Below are 15745 nucleotides of genomic sequence, written 5' to 3' on the forward strand. Positions count from 1 at the left end.
AAATGCATTTGTCAGATTTTACTGCAGTTTACATACCAGGAAAGGAAAATCTAACAGCAGATCTTCTTTCCCGAAGAACATTGTACCGAATGGGAACTAAATCAAGAGATGTTCATTCAAGTAACTCGCAGGTGGGGAACGCCCACTCTAGATCTCATGGCGACCTCCCAGAATGCAAAAGTGACACGGTTCTTTTCAAGAAGGCCCTGTCTCAAAGCAGAAGCAGTGGATGCCCTAGCCCAGGATTGGGGTCAGGATCTTGTCTACAGGTTTCCCCCGCTACCCCTCTTCTTCCTGGTTCTCCCTGAAAGATAATGAGATCCAGATCAAATGTAATAGCAATCCTGCCAGATTGGCCGTGTCGGCCATGGTACCCTCTTTTGAGGAGGTTGAGCATCGAGAAACCAATACAGTTTCCCAAGAGACCCGACATTCTAGTTCAGGGGCAAGTGTATCACCCCTTTCCTCAATATCTAAACCTCAAGGCCTGGAGGTTGAGGGGGGAGGGGTTTTGGAATATCTCACAAAGTTGTTTCTACTCTTCTCAGAGCCAGGAAGAACACTACTTCCTCACAATATTACAAGATTTGGGATTGTTTTCAGGATTGGGCTCAGAGAGACAGTTCTACGCCTTTTATGCCATCTTGTCAAGACCGCCGGGAGCGCGAGGAGTCGCGTCCGCTCCCGGCGGCGAAGAATCCAAAATGGCGGCGCCCAGGCAACCCACGTGGGTTCCGACGCCGGCGCCGTGACGTCAGCGCGGCGCGACGGTCGCGGGCGCGCTGACGCTGGCGCAAGGGCGCCAAATTCGAATATAAAAGGACGCCTGAGGCGCCAAGATGGCGCCCGAAAATAGGATTCTGTTCCCTGAGTATTCCTGGGTTCTCTTGCTGTTTCCTCTGCTTATCTGCCTGATTCCTTGTTGTGACCCCTTGCCTGGACCTGGACTTCGCTGATTCTCTGCCTGCCATTGACCCCCTGCCTGGCCTTGGACTTTGTTTGTATTCTGCCTGTCTTTTGACCTGTGCCTGGACTTTGATTATTCTCTTGCCTTACCCCTGGATACCACGACCCTGATTCCTCGTGAGGGGCTTCCTCCTAGATCCGGACTTCTCCCCAGAGGGGGCTCCCGGCTCCCTGACACATCTACAACGAAAATACTTACCATAATTTTCTTTTCCTGGCCATTCCCCGTAGTAGCATCTCCCCACCCATTAATGATATTATCTATGTATTCCAGAAGCTTTGTACTTAGACATGGAGCATAGTGGGAGGAGGCATTTATAGTGTCGGTAATTTCTTCCTTCTGTCTTTATCATCGCTAAGAGGGAATACCCAGAGGTTTGGAGATGCTACTACGGGGAATGGCCAGGAAAAGAGAATTCTATTAAAAAAAACATTGGTGGCAGAAGCCTATAAAGTATTGCTTCAAGATATAAAAATAATTTTTTATTTTGTTATATTATTAGCTTTGACAAAATCTCCCAGTAGTGAAGGGGTTACAGTTGGGCATTAGCTGAACCCCCCCCCCCCATCTGATCTGTAGCTGAATTCTAGTGCCATGCAGTGCAAGAAAAACAGGAGGGGAAGGTGCAGGCAGTCTGTGTGTATCAGTGGAAGTTGCTGTCAGTGAGACTTTACAAGCGATCCCTGATCTGATCACAACTGAGGCCGATGAGCACGTATCGCGCTACACTATGACCCATGATACGATATGTCTCCCAATGTGATTGAATATTGCTTCTATGGATAGTAAGAGTGCTCTGCACCTGACCCCAGATCTCCATCGGAATGCAGAAAAGATTTTATAAAAAAAAGAAAACAAGAAGTTTGAATTCCTGAATGATTTTTTTCTGCAGATAGGGGCTTAGAATAATGATTTCTGCTTTATTGGGGCAGATTAGTCACAGTGTCACTGCTGTCTCTCAATGTGCCCTGTACATGTCTCTTCAATGTGCCCATTGTTCCATACTGTGTGTGAACCCATTCACAATATACACTTTTTAACACAAGGCACTGTCTAAATGTACACAGTAAGGCTGGAAAGACTTTCTTGACCCGTACAAAACGGGGTACTGTAAATCATGCTTCAATAGCGTCATCAGTGCAACAAAGCCCAAGATACTGACTCATAACAGCCCCGACTGGGGGCACAAGCAGTGGCTGGGGGAGACCCTCCTGCACACACTCTTTCACACATACACAAATGTGACATACCTCTCCCTCTCAGCTCCCGTACTGGAGCCACACGCTGCAGGCTGACACAATCAGGTGGCGAGGACGGAGCCGCAGCCATTGTGTCTGCATGTTTCTTTCCCCTCCCCTGCTTCTACACCATTCATAGAACCGGACAGGGATTGGATAGCTTGGAGGGAAGCCAAGGAGGGGTGGGGAAAGCGACGTGCAGGCAGTACAGCAACGCCCTTCATACCAGATTGTGCACGCTCTCTGACAGCAGCAGGGGCCGTGCCAGAGTAAGTGCAGCCACCGGGGCCCCCCCCAAACCCAAAAAGCACTGGGTCCGGGACAAGTGTCCCCCCAGTCCCCCCCTGATGGCGGCCCTGGTAACAATACAATTGAAGACTCACAGAGGGTTTTTTGTGTGCTGGGGTCAGTGACCCCCTTTTAAAAATTGGAATCAGAAGAAGGCAAATTATTACTACAAAAAATAAACAATAAATAGACTAATTAAAAAGTTGCTTAGAATTGGCAGAGTTTATCTAATAAATTAGTTCCAGAAATTAACCCTTTTTCTTTCTCCTTTATAAAAAAGGAGTCATCTTTAGATATGCTATGCTTTTCAAAGTACCACATCATCTAATGCTCTAGTTATGCATTGCAAAAGAACCTTACCTTAAGTAATGAACTGAAATTGGAACTGGATCATCTTATTCCAGCGTTCACTTTAATTTTAGTATCACACGGCATCGGCATGAAATCCTTTCATTAGAGGACACGTCCCATATCTATTTCAGAGCTATTTACTTATGTTTGCTCTTAAACTATTCACATAGGGCTAGTTTTACATAGAGCTTAAATGGATATCGTTTTCATAGTTCATTTATTCAGTTATCACATCATATGTTTAAATGGTGTCAGTTTCCTTTACTCATTTTCATGTTATTGACCATTTTTTACCAACCGTGTTGGTTAGCTTTCATAACTCAGCCTCTGTATATTAGGGGCAGATTTATCAAGGGTCAAAGTGAATTTGAGGGAATTTTCGAAGTAAAAAAATTTTTTGGATACTTCGACCATCGAATAGGATACTACAACTTTGAATTTACTTCGACTTCGATTCGAAGTAAAAATCGTTTGAATATTCGACCATTTGATAATCAAAGTACTGTCTCTTTAAAAAAACGTTGAATTCAATACTTCGCCAAATTAAACCTGCCGAAGTGCTATGTTAGCCTATGGGGGCCTTCTACAACAATTTTCTAAGTCTTTGCACATCGAAGTCAAATCGTTCGATCATACGCTAAAATAGTTTGAATTGTTAGATTCTAACAATTTAATCGTTTTTTCTTCGATCACAGGATGGCCAATATTGCTGAAAAATATTCAATACTTCGCCAAATGAAACCTGCCGAAGTGCTATGTGAGCCTATGGGGACCTTCTACAGCAATTTTCTAAGTCTTTGCACATCAAAGTAAAATCGTTCCATCGTACGCTAAAATAGTTTGAATTGTTAGATTCTAACAATTTAATCATTTTTCCTTCGATCACAGGATGGCCAATATTGCTGAAAATTATTTTAACTTCGATATTCGAAGTCAAAGTATTTCAATTCGATGATTGAATTTCGAAGTATTTTCTACTTTGAAATTTGACCCTTGATAAATCTGCCCCTAATGTTATGAGATGAATTTACTTCGACTTCGATTCGATGCTGCAGCCTGCTTGGTTCTCCAGCAGTACACGGCACAGGATCTGTTATCTTGAAACCTAAATAATTATAATTGGTGATGAGCGAAACATTTCGGCATGGTCAGTTTTGCTGTGAATTTCCATGTTTCACTGCAGCAAAAAACTGTGGCAAAAATCCACCATCCGTTTAGTTTTGAGCACCCAGAAAATCATGTAAAAAAAATGCGCATGATTAAAAATTGAAGCTCATTTAAAAAAAGTGTTTCACAAACTTTTCACTTTTTCGCAGTTTTGCAAATTTTTCGGCAAACCAAAACATCACAAATTCTCTCACTAATTCACTTATGGATTATTTATCTGGAAAACCCCAGGCCCTGAGCATTACAGGTCCCATAGCTAGATGGCTCAATAGCAGCATATATTCAAATCAATTCAGTAAGGTGCCACACTCACACAGGATCGCCTTTTGCAGCGTCGGGTGCACAGCTGTATTCCTCTCTGCCCGAGGAGAAATTCCAACGAAAAACAATAATTCCAGCAGCACTCCGATGTGTGAATCAAAGGTTATTTATTTATGCCATTAGCAGAGCGACGTTTCGGGCTATTCCAGCCCTTTATCAAGCCCCGAGCTTGATAAAGGGCTGGAATAGCCCGAAACGTCGCTCTGCTAATGGCATAAATTAGCATCGGAGTGCTGCTGGAATTATTGTTTTTCAATAGCAGCATATATGTACCAGTACTTCTTTAACAACAAAGGTGAATTTATGGATGGGTGAATATAAAGAGACAGAAATGATAGATAGAATAGTAGTAACTCAGTTTGGATTGCAAGATCACAGTTTTGGACTCATCATCACTGGGCACATTTGCACCTGGGCCGTAATCCATGGCAACCAAACAAGTGTTGAATCTCATTGTTCTGCTTGCAGCTGGCTGAAAAGAAAAGTAGTTACAGTAGATGATTATCTTTAAGAAAAGCCCCAAAACTGAGTTGAGACAATATAGTACATCATTTGTTTATTACAGTTAGGGTTGCCAACTGAACCCCTTTAATACAGGCCACATCTTGAATTCACATTCACTCCATTCATTTAAATGCATGCTGCAGACCAAACTGATTTATTTGCAGCCATGCAGCATGCATCTAATGTGAATTCAGTATTTGGCTGATATCAGAGCAGTGAGGTGGCAACCCCTGCATATACTTTACCATTAGAAATTGTCATTCTAAAATCTTGCTATATCTGTAAGACTTTATTACCAATGTAATCTGGTGACGCTGCTGCTTTGCACTAGTGTTCATAAATGAGCTTTCCATATTTTCTTTGTATGTATTGCTCTGACCCAGTTAACTCAAACTGTTCCTGTCTAAATACAAATGCATATACTATATATTCGTAACAATAGTCAGCAAGCATGACTTACATTTTTTAATACTTCATTATTTCATTCATGTAAATATGTAAATCTGTTAGAAATTGATCCATCTAACAAAATACATCTTCATATTCCAGCTATTTTCTACAAGCCTATATTACTTTAGTACTACCTATTTATTATCTGTACAGGTATGGGACCTGTTATTCAGAATGCTTGTGACGATTATTATATCTTATTTTGGATCAAGTACATGGTACTGTTTTATTATTACAGAGAAAAAGGAAATCATTTTTTTTAAAATGTTGATTATTTGGATAAAATGAAGTCTATGAGAGATGGCCTTTCTGTAATTCAGAACTTTCTGGATAACGGGTTTCCAGATAATGGATCCCATACCTGTAATTGCAGACAGAGCTCTGAGTAGTATCTAAAGATGAACCAACATAAGATAATAAACTAATTTTATGAGGTCAGTACCCACATGGTGGTAAGACAAGGGGACAGATTTACTAAAGGGCTAATTGGCCATCGCTGGTGAAAATTTGCCAGAAATCCCATCCACAGGGACATCTAGCCGAACCCCCGAATCCTTCTGCAAATATTTGGGCAAAAACCGAACCCGAATCCAAATCCTAATTTGCATATGCGGTGCATCCCTACATTTTAGTGAATTAGCGCAGTGGTAGCAAATCTGCGCCTGGTAATGCAAAGTCTGGCAAAGCCTTTGCAGGTGAAAATTCGACCTTTAGTGAATTTGCCCCATGGTCTGAACTAATGGCTTCGTTTCAGGGCTAATGATCTGATTATAATACGGACCAATGCAGTCTTCAACTGGTGAGTTTTTCTACACTGCCTTTTTAAAGCAAAGCGACTTTCTATGAATAGTGATGGGCGAATTTGCGGCGAATTTGCGCGATTGGACGCCAGCGAATAAATTCGCGAAACGCCCGCGAAAATTTGCGGCAAAAATTCGCCCATCACTATCTATGAATATTTGAGATTGTTACATTGAACTTTTATGTGTGAGCTTATTTTATCTTCTTTTGTCTATTTCAACTCGTGGGTTTTAAAAAAAACTGTATACATGTAAAATCCTTGTTTTACAGTCATCCTGCTCTCAACGTACAAGTGTCTGTAACTGTAAGGGGCCCATATACAGATGCAGCCATTTTGGTTTGTCTGTTTGACACAGAATAACTAAACACAGATATCCCATTTATCTCATTTAACACAGAAAACTGCGTCACAACATCCCATCTAATTAAAGCATTCACCATTGTTCACAATGGTGCTTTGGTATGCTAATGGAAAGGTTAAATGCATTAAATGAGTTAAGATGACTTTAGATAACGCAGTTTCTTCAATTAACCATGAGTCATGACGCATTTATCTCACAAATCCAAGTGGCTTCATCTGTACTTAGTTCTAGTGAAGGAATAGAGGAAAAATAGTTTGAATTTTGAATGGTCGAATATGGCTACCAGGGGCGATCCTGGCCCCTCCGCCGCCTGAGGCAGCAGCAATTGCTGCTGCCCCCCCTCCCCCGAAATTCGCTCTTAAAGTACCAGGAGCAGCATTTTTGCTGCCCCTGGTACCTAGTGGGGCGCTGCTGCCTGAGGCGACAGCCTCAACTCGCCTCATTTGCGAAGCACCCCTGATGGCTACTTCGACCATCGAATGGGCTACTTTGACCTTCGACTACGACCTTCGACTTCGAATCGAACGATTCGAACTAAAAATCGTTTGACTATTCTGTACTGTCTCTTTAAAAAATTCTTCGACCCCCTAGTTCGCCACCTAAAACCTACCGAGGCCAATGTTCTAACAATTTTCTGATCGAAGGAATATCCTTCGATCGATGGATTAAAATCCTATGAATCGTTCGATTCGAAGGATTTAATCGTTCGAACGATTATTCCTTAGATCGTTCGATCGTAGTAATAGCGGTAAAATCCTTCGATTTCGATATTCGAAGTCGAAGGATTTTACTTCGACGCTCGAATATCGAGGGTTAATTAACCCTCGATATTCGACCCTATGTAAATGTGCCCCTAAATATGTGCTAACCATCAACTAAACTAGCTCTCAGGCTGGGCCCTCCAATCAGCAGCTTTTTTGTTTATATCACTTAAAGGGGACCTTTATTACAAAGCATTTTATGTCTGGGTGGCATGCCCCCTTTAAAAATAAATGTGAATGCAATTATAAAATGCTTGGTACAGCTATACTTCAAACAAGGTTCATTTTGTATTCTCTTAAAGTGGTAAGGAGAGCACTCGAACAAGCAGATTGACTGCTAAAGTGTAATTTATTTCAGACTAGCTGACACGACATGTTTCGGGCCCAAACTGATGCCCTTTCTCAAGTATAAAAAAATGGTTCATTTTGTGTCTGTGTGTTCATTACTTTATCAACTATTGCTTTGTATATCCAAGCAAACAATCTATCATTTGTCATGAAAATCAGGCCACCAGATGCCAATCTTCTTCTTCAACAAACTATGGAAAAATGCCTTACTGAAAATACACACACAAATTTAAATGAAAGCCAAATTATAAATTATATTCTTCTTTTAAAGACTGAGCTGAGCATTTTTTCATGGAACCAAAAAAATAAACAATATGCAGGGAAAGAAAAAAAATATTACATTCACCCTGGGCATATGGAAACCAGACTTTGTTTAAAAACACACTTTGTTTAAAAACACACTTTGTTTTGCTATCCAAATAACGTTTGCTCAGATTACTGTTCAAATTATTGTTTTGATAGTATTTCTTAATAATTGTTTTCTCAGTCTGGTAAACCAACTTACTGAACAATCCCTCAAGTGGGAAGAGAAGAACAGAACTTGTTAATACGGTTTTCTCTCAATGAGTAAACAAAGACCAAATACCCAGACTTCAAACAAGATGATGATCAAATGCTTTCCAGAGTGCAAAAACTGTGTTACAGAAATGATTTCAGAAGAAACAGTGAAGTCTTAAGCCTCACAGCATGCCATTTCCATAAGCACGTTATAATTTTTCATTACTACCTTTCATTATTCCTATTGTATTTCTGCCGAATTTAAAAATACATTTTGCATTGATTTTTCAAGTGTCACCATGCTCAGTGCTTAAATTCTTCAAACTGATGTCATGGAAAACATACTACTGAAAATTTACTTTTACATTCCTAATTTAGGAGGGGGGGGGGTCAGGTTATTCATGCAGGAAGTACCTTCCTAAAGATGGCCATACATGCCTATTCATTTGACAAGATCAACAAATGAACTGACCTTTACCCAACTCAGCCTCATACAGTGAGCCAAATCAGACTGATCAGCCCTCAACCCAACATGGGACAGACTGTCCAGGAGTGGTCCAATTAATGTCAGATAAGAACAGCATACACAGACATTTAAGGGGTTATTTATCAAACTTCGAAAATGTCTCACTATTTTGTTAAAACCACTCCGGACATATTCCCACAGACTTTTTTTTATCTATAAATTTTCATAAAAAATTTGGTGCAGGAAAAGACTTGATAAAATTGTAAATAAATCCAAATCATGAGCTCTCACTTTATGGATTTTCACCTGATTTTCACCTGAAATTGTACAAAACCCAGCGCAGTTCAGGATATCTTCCAGTTGCAAATGGGACATCTACCATTGACTTCTACATGATCTCGGCAGGTTTGGGATGGGATACTTTTTCATTTGGACTTTTTTCATTGTTTTTAATTTGTGGATCCAAAACGTTTCTTCTCTAGAAATTTATTGTATTATATCCTCCCCTCACCACTGTGTTTTTTTTTTGCACAATTCCTACAAAGGTTAATAGGGAAGGATCCGAGTTGTGTTTCATTTTTAAATGGGCTGAAACACTATGGGTCATTAATCCTTTTCTAATATTGTTTAAATGTTCTCTTAGTCTGGTTTTTAGACATCTGTTCATTCTTCCTATGTATTGTAGGTTACAGAGACGTAGCAAATAAATAAAATTTTTGCTGTTACAGGTTATCATATTTTTTATTGCAAATCCTTCATTGGTTATATTTGATTGAAATTGTAATATCTTTTTTTTTCTTCTGGTTTTTGCATGTTTTTACAGGCTTTGCAAGAGTTGCATGGATAAAAGCATTTATATTTTTTATTATTAAGACATGTTTTAGTGATAATGGTCTCTTGTGTTGTTTTCTGAAGACAACTTGGTACTAAAATCTATTTTATTGTTTTTGGTTTTTTTATATGTCATGCGTGGATTTTCAGATATGAATATATTCTGGTCTTTGTCTTACCTTAGTATATACCAATGTATTTTTATAATATTCTCAAATTTTTTATTTGACACATTAAATGTGGTGATGAAGAAATTGTTTCCATCAGCTCGAAGCCATTTTTTCTTCCTCTGTTTATTTTCTTTTAATAATTTGTTTTGGTCTTTCATATCACATTTTTCATTTGCTTTTTTATTATTTCTTCTTTATATCATTTGTCCTTGAATTGGTCTGTTAGAATTTGGCATTCTTTTTCATAATCCATTGGTCTGCTACAATTTCTTTTTACTCTGTTAAATTGGCAAAAAGGGATATTATTTAACCATTTTATAATGATGACAGCTTTTGGTTAGAATAAACCCATTACTGTCGATTTATTCTTTTTTGCAAACCAAAGGGACGGCAATGGGAACAATATTCGCACCAAGCTATGCAAATCTCTTCATGGGCTATTGGAAAATATGTACAATCGCACCGTTTTTAACAAACAATTCAGGCTTAGTTGCGTGGAAAAGATATATTGATGATTGCCTATTCATATGGAAGGGACCAGAGACCAAACTCATTGAATTCATAGACAAACTCAATATTAATAAAATTACCTGTACATTTATATAGTCACTGAATCAATAGAATGCTGTACAGACCTGTTATCCAGAATGCTCGAGACCTGGATAATTCTGGATAATGAATCTTTTTAGTAATTTAGATCTTCATTCCTTAAGTCTACTAGAAAATCATTTAAACATTAAATAAACCCAATAGACTGGTTTTCTTTCCAATAAGGATTAATTGTATCTTAGCTTGGATCAAGTACAAACTACTGTTTTATTATTACAGAGAAAAGGGGAAGCATTTTTTTAAAATTTGAATTATTCTGATAAAATGGAGTCTATGGGAGATTGTCATCGCATAATTCAGAGCTTTCTGGATAATGTGTTTCCGGATAATGGATAACATGTAAAACAAAAGCTGGCTCTCGCACACCCAATGTAAGATGCGATGTCTGGTGCTCAATGGTAGAGGTTCGGCCACCTCACAATTCATTCAATTAGAAAATTATCCACGGCACACAGGCTGCTGCAAGCAAGGAACCCCTTGCACGTTTATTGCGGGGGGCGTGACCCCTAAACGTTGCTCACTTGCCGTGGATAATTTCCGGATAATGGATCCCATACCTGTATATGCTTTTGAATAATTCACATTTGTAGTCTTTTTTTTTTTTACTTTAAATGAGTTCAGATTTAGAAAGTGTGGGTCACTGAAGAGAAACAGAAATGAGTCTTGATTTCAGACACAAATGACTTATCTCACATAGGGGCAAATTTACTAAAGGCGAAGTGATCAACACGGGCGAAAATTCACCAGCGAGACGTCATTTCGGTACTTTTGTAACTTTTGCTATCGAAGGAGAAAGACTCTAGTGGTACTTCGCTCCCTAACTAATGTGGATTTTACTGAACGTTACCTCTTGCGCCAGACTTGCCTTCGCCTCCTCAGACCAGGCGAAGTGCAGTAGAGTAGATAGGACTTCCTAAAAAACACTAGTGTCTTTTCCTTTTTCAGGGTGATAGGCTGAAAAAGAGCGTATTTTTTGGGGGGGTAACAGGCTTCCCCCCTACATTTCGTAACATATGGCACATAAACTATACACTGGGCTCAGTGTGTGTAGTGTAATGTATACATATATATGCAACATATACGTCCATTGAACTTTAACTTCCTGCTGTATGCAAATTAGGCAACGATAGCACAACTTCGCTTCACTTGGCACAGTAACGCAATCGCATCTTCGCCAGCGTTTGGCGCTCTGGATGCAAAGCCGTCGCTGGCAAATTTTCGGGGGTTACTGAATTTGCTCCATAAAATGAGCTGCTTTTAAAATGAGGCTAAAATATGCAACAAAGAATTGAACATTTACATCATCTAAAGAGCATATACAGTAGTATAGATATATGATTCATGCCTTCACTTGTAATTAAAGGAAAACTATAGCCCTAAACAATGTAGGTTGCTATAAACAATATATTGCACAACACAGCTCATATTTGAAACCCTGCTCTAAATAAACTATTTTCATAAAAAGATACTTTTATAGCAGTATGTTCCATAGGGTAATCCCAAATAGAAAATTTGTATTTAAAGTGCTAAGATTTCTCCAATTTACTTCCTGGCAGGGGCTGATTTTTTTCCTGACCCCAAGAAGGCATGAACATGATTTCCTTTATCAACACATGTTTACAGCTATCACAGTAATAAACACTATTTAAGATGTAACCTATTTTCTACTCTGAATCCTTCCCATCTGCTGCTAGGATCTATTGGTGAATAAAGCATCAGAGAATTTATGGTCCCCTTTATACAATATATATTTATACCTGGGTATCATATCTCAAACAGTAGCAAAGGGTATCACCGGAACCATGGGTCACAACCAAGGAAAAAAAAACAAACCAGAACCGCTGGACCCACAGGGAATAAACAAAAACAAAAGTTTATACAGCACTGTTTACAAAGCTTTGGCAAAATCCAAGTAGTTCAGTGCAACTCTACTGTTCATGCTCCTCCTGATCTCATCATAAAAAGCAATTAATTATGTCTGCCATGATCTGTCCTTCATAAAGCTATGCTGATTACTAATTATAATGTCATAATACAGAACATACTTTTGAATATGATCTGCAAATAACTAGCCCATAACAAATGTCAAACATGTAGGCCTATAATTGGCAGGTTGAGACCTTTTTAAATATTGGAATTACAACAGATTTAGTCCAATCCATAGGTACCATACCTGGGATTATGAAAATGAGAGAAGTGGAAATATGTTAGAGCTACTTTTACAGGGCTATAAGGCCTTCAACTACAATATACTTTGTGCACACGGGGGAACAAGTACACCGCTGTTATAGTGGACCAATAAGGAAATAAATATATTTTTGGACTTTATTTAAGTAGTTTTCAGGGTGAATGGATTAAGTAATTTGCTAACCTTCACCCATTGTCCATATCACTATTAATCCTACCGCTTGCACTGACTCAAATCTTAAAATTCCAGTCTTGTAAATTTCTACTGCTTTCATTTCTTCTAGCAAGGATTTAGAAACATTAACCAAACTGTAACACAGAATAAATGTATAATTCGACCTTTTGGAAAAATTATCAGATTCATCTGATCAGTTTATAAAAGCTGTATTCTTTCCTCCTTTCTTACTCTAGACACACAGTGTTTTGTTCCATAAAGATTAGTGTTTTCTTTTTTCTATTGCTCCATTTGGGGGAAATATTAAGAGATGTTAATGTGAAATTAGATATGCAGTGGAGAGATAAATAAGTAGTTATTTGTTTGCAGGGCACATGATTCTCTGCATAATTAAGATTATTCTCTGCATTCTTGAATGCTTGTAGCTTGCAGAACTACTGTATGTTCCCAAGAGGCATAGAAACAAAATTCAAAGCTAATTATAGGAGAAATAAAAACATCACTTTGAGATAAAAGTTTTATAATAAACATGGAAAAAACAAACATCTAATTTTTGAATGAAACATATCATTAGGATTTGTATGAGTTTCATGGAACAAAATAAATGGTACTATGACCATGAAAATTCCTATAGAGCGTGAACAAAATGAACTGTAGTAGATGTATCCAAGTAAAGCTTGACGTATGAGGTTTGGTATACAAGAACAGAAACATTTTTTTCACAATTCTTTCTTTATTTATTTAGTAATTTGGAAGAGGGTACAGAAAAGGGGAGGAGGTAAGAGATGAGGTGAACATCCATATCACAGACACATAGGGGCTGATTCACTAAGCTCGAGTGAAGGATTCGAATGAAAAATACTTCGAATTTCGAAGTATTTTTTGGGTACTTCGACCATCGAATTGGTTAAATTCGTTCGAATTCGAACGAAATCGAACGAATCGAACGAAAAATCGTTCGACTATTCGACCATTCGATAGTCGAAGTACTTCCCCTTTAAAAAAAACTTTGACCCCCTACTTCGGCAGCTAAAAGCTACCGAAGTCAATGTTAGCCTATGGGGAAGGTCCCCATAGGCTTGCCTGTGATTTTTTGATCGAAGGATTTTCCTTCGATCGTTGGATTAAAATCCTTCGAATCGAACGATTCGAAGGATTTAATCGTTCGATCGAACGGAAAATCCTTCGATCGATCGATCGCAGGATTAGCGCTAAATCCTTCGACTTCGATATTCGAAGTCGAAGGATTTCAATCCGAGGGTCGAATTTCGAAGTATTTTTAACTTCGAAATTCGACCCTTAGTGAATCGGCCCCTAAGTGTTATGAGACTTGTACTGTAAAGATACTGTAGGGACCCATAGGGTTAATGTGTCCCTATGGCTTTAATTCCCTAACCTTCCTCCCTTTCCCTAGTTGCTGGGCAAAAGCTCATGTATCTACTGTAATTTACATATCCTTAGTTATTAGCCAAGAGGTGTAATGACCACTTCCTAACACTTCAATACAATGCTTGGCAAGTGGTGGATTTTTTTCTTTGGCTTCTGGTGTCCTGATCAGCTGGATGTGTCCATTGAGCCTGGGTACACCAAGACCCAGTAAAGCCTTTAGCCCTAGATGGACGAGTACCTCTAGTGTCTGAGTCAGTGAGCAGGAAACCCCATGAATGAGGTTAGCTAAAACAGGGTTATATCTGTCATAGACTCTCTAGGAGAGTCAGATAGAGAGTACAGATAGCAAGAGCATCTTTGTGCTCCATCCAGGATCTGTAGCAGGGAGTAGATTCCCAAGGCTCCTAGATGCCTTTAGTAAAGGGACACAGTGATAAGGCTTCAGGCTTAGACTCCTTCTCCCTGACCACTCCTCTGGGTGGGATCCAGACCACTTCAAGGTACATCTGCCTGGCATTCCCATTAACTGGTGTGGCAATACTGTTGCTCCACTAAAAACAAGAGAAAGCAGTAAAACCCCACACTACCTTACTAAAATTAATTGAGATCTAATTATATAAGTGCTTAGTGCTATTATAAACATATGCTTAGTTCTCAATCAATTTAGCACCAACATACAATTAATGGTATTTCAATCGATTGTGTTAATACAAATAATTATATTTAAAGTGCTTAAGTGCTATACTGTTGCTCCAGTCAATATCTGGGTAATTAAAATCCCCCATTATCACTATTTTACCCAAACTAGCAGTATTTTCTATTTGCATTAGGAGCTTAGCCTCCTCCTCCTTTTTCTGTTTTTCTGTTTAAGGTTAATGAATTTTGTATAAATATCTTATAGTACACTGAGATAGGTTTTGTAATCTTATCGGTTTTTTTTTTTTAACAATTCTTTTATTGAGCACACAAAAGCATGGTTATACAGATATTCGCAGAACAGTAGTACATTATGCTGAAGGATGCTTATACATGTTCTATAGGTAATTATGTCAAACAAAATTAAACTGTAAATAATAAAGAAACATAAATCAAAACAAAAGATCTGGTGTCATTCTTACCCACATTTTCCCCCCAGGTTCCTAAGTTGGGCGCCAGCGGTAAATACAGATAGAAAAGACCCCCCCATACTGGACCAATGATATTCAAATTGTTCCTCAATAGTACCCACTATATCTCGATCAAGGCGTCTCAACCTCAGGGTCGTCATCCAACCAGGGATCCCAAACTTTAGTAAATTTCTCCGGGCACCCTCTTTTTATATATGTCAATTTGTACAAAGGAATAGCATTCTCAACATATCGTTCCCACAACTGTGAAGTAGGCCCTCTATCCGATTTCCAGTGCATAGCAATTAACTTTTTAGCATACATGCAAAGAATTGATATGAGGGTGCGATGCGCCCTGCCAAGGGGTAACTCCTCTGTCCGGTTCAGTAGTAAAACAATAGGGTCCAGTGGTAGTGAGATATCCGTTCTTATGCGAATGACCTGCAGTACCTCCTTCCAATAAACATGTATATTTGGACATTCCCACACCATATGCATAAAGCCTGCCGGGTCATGTTTACATCTGGGGCATTCGGGTATTAGATCAGGTTTAAATTTAGTAAGCCTCTGCGGGGTAACATATGTCCTATGCAAGTAATTCAGCTGAGTCATTTTATCCCTACTACTAATGACCCCTTCAAATGTCGCGTCAAGTACCGACTCCCATACCTCATCAGTAATCTGCGGAACATCCCTTTGCCATTTCGCACATAGCTGATTAAGAGGGGTGCTACCTGCCATACCATAGCGTGCCTT

Source organism: Xenopus laevis, chromosome 9_10S, assembly GCF_017654675.1.
Source record: "Xenopus laevis strain J_2021 chromosome 9_10S, Xenopus_laevis_v10.1, whole genome shotgun sequence".
In the NCBI taxonomy this organism is placed as follows: Eukaryota; Metazoa; Chordata; class Amphibia; order Anura; family Pipidae; genus Xenopus; species Xenopus laevis.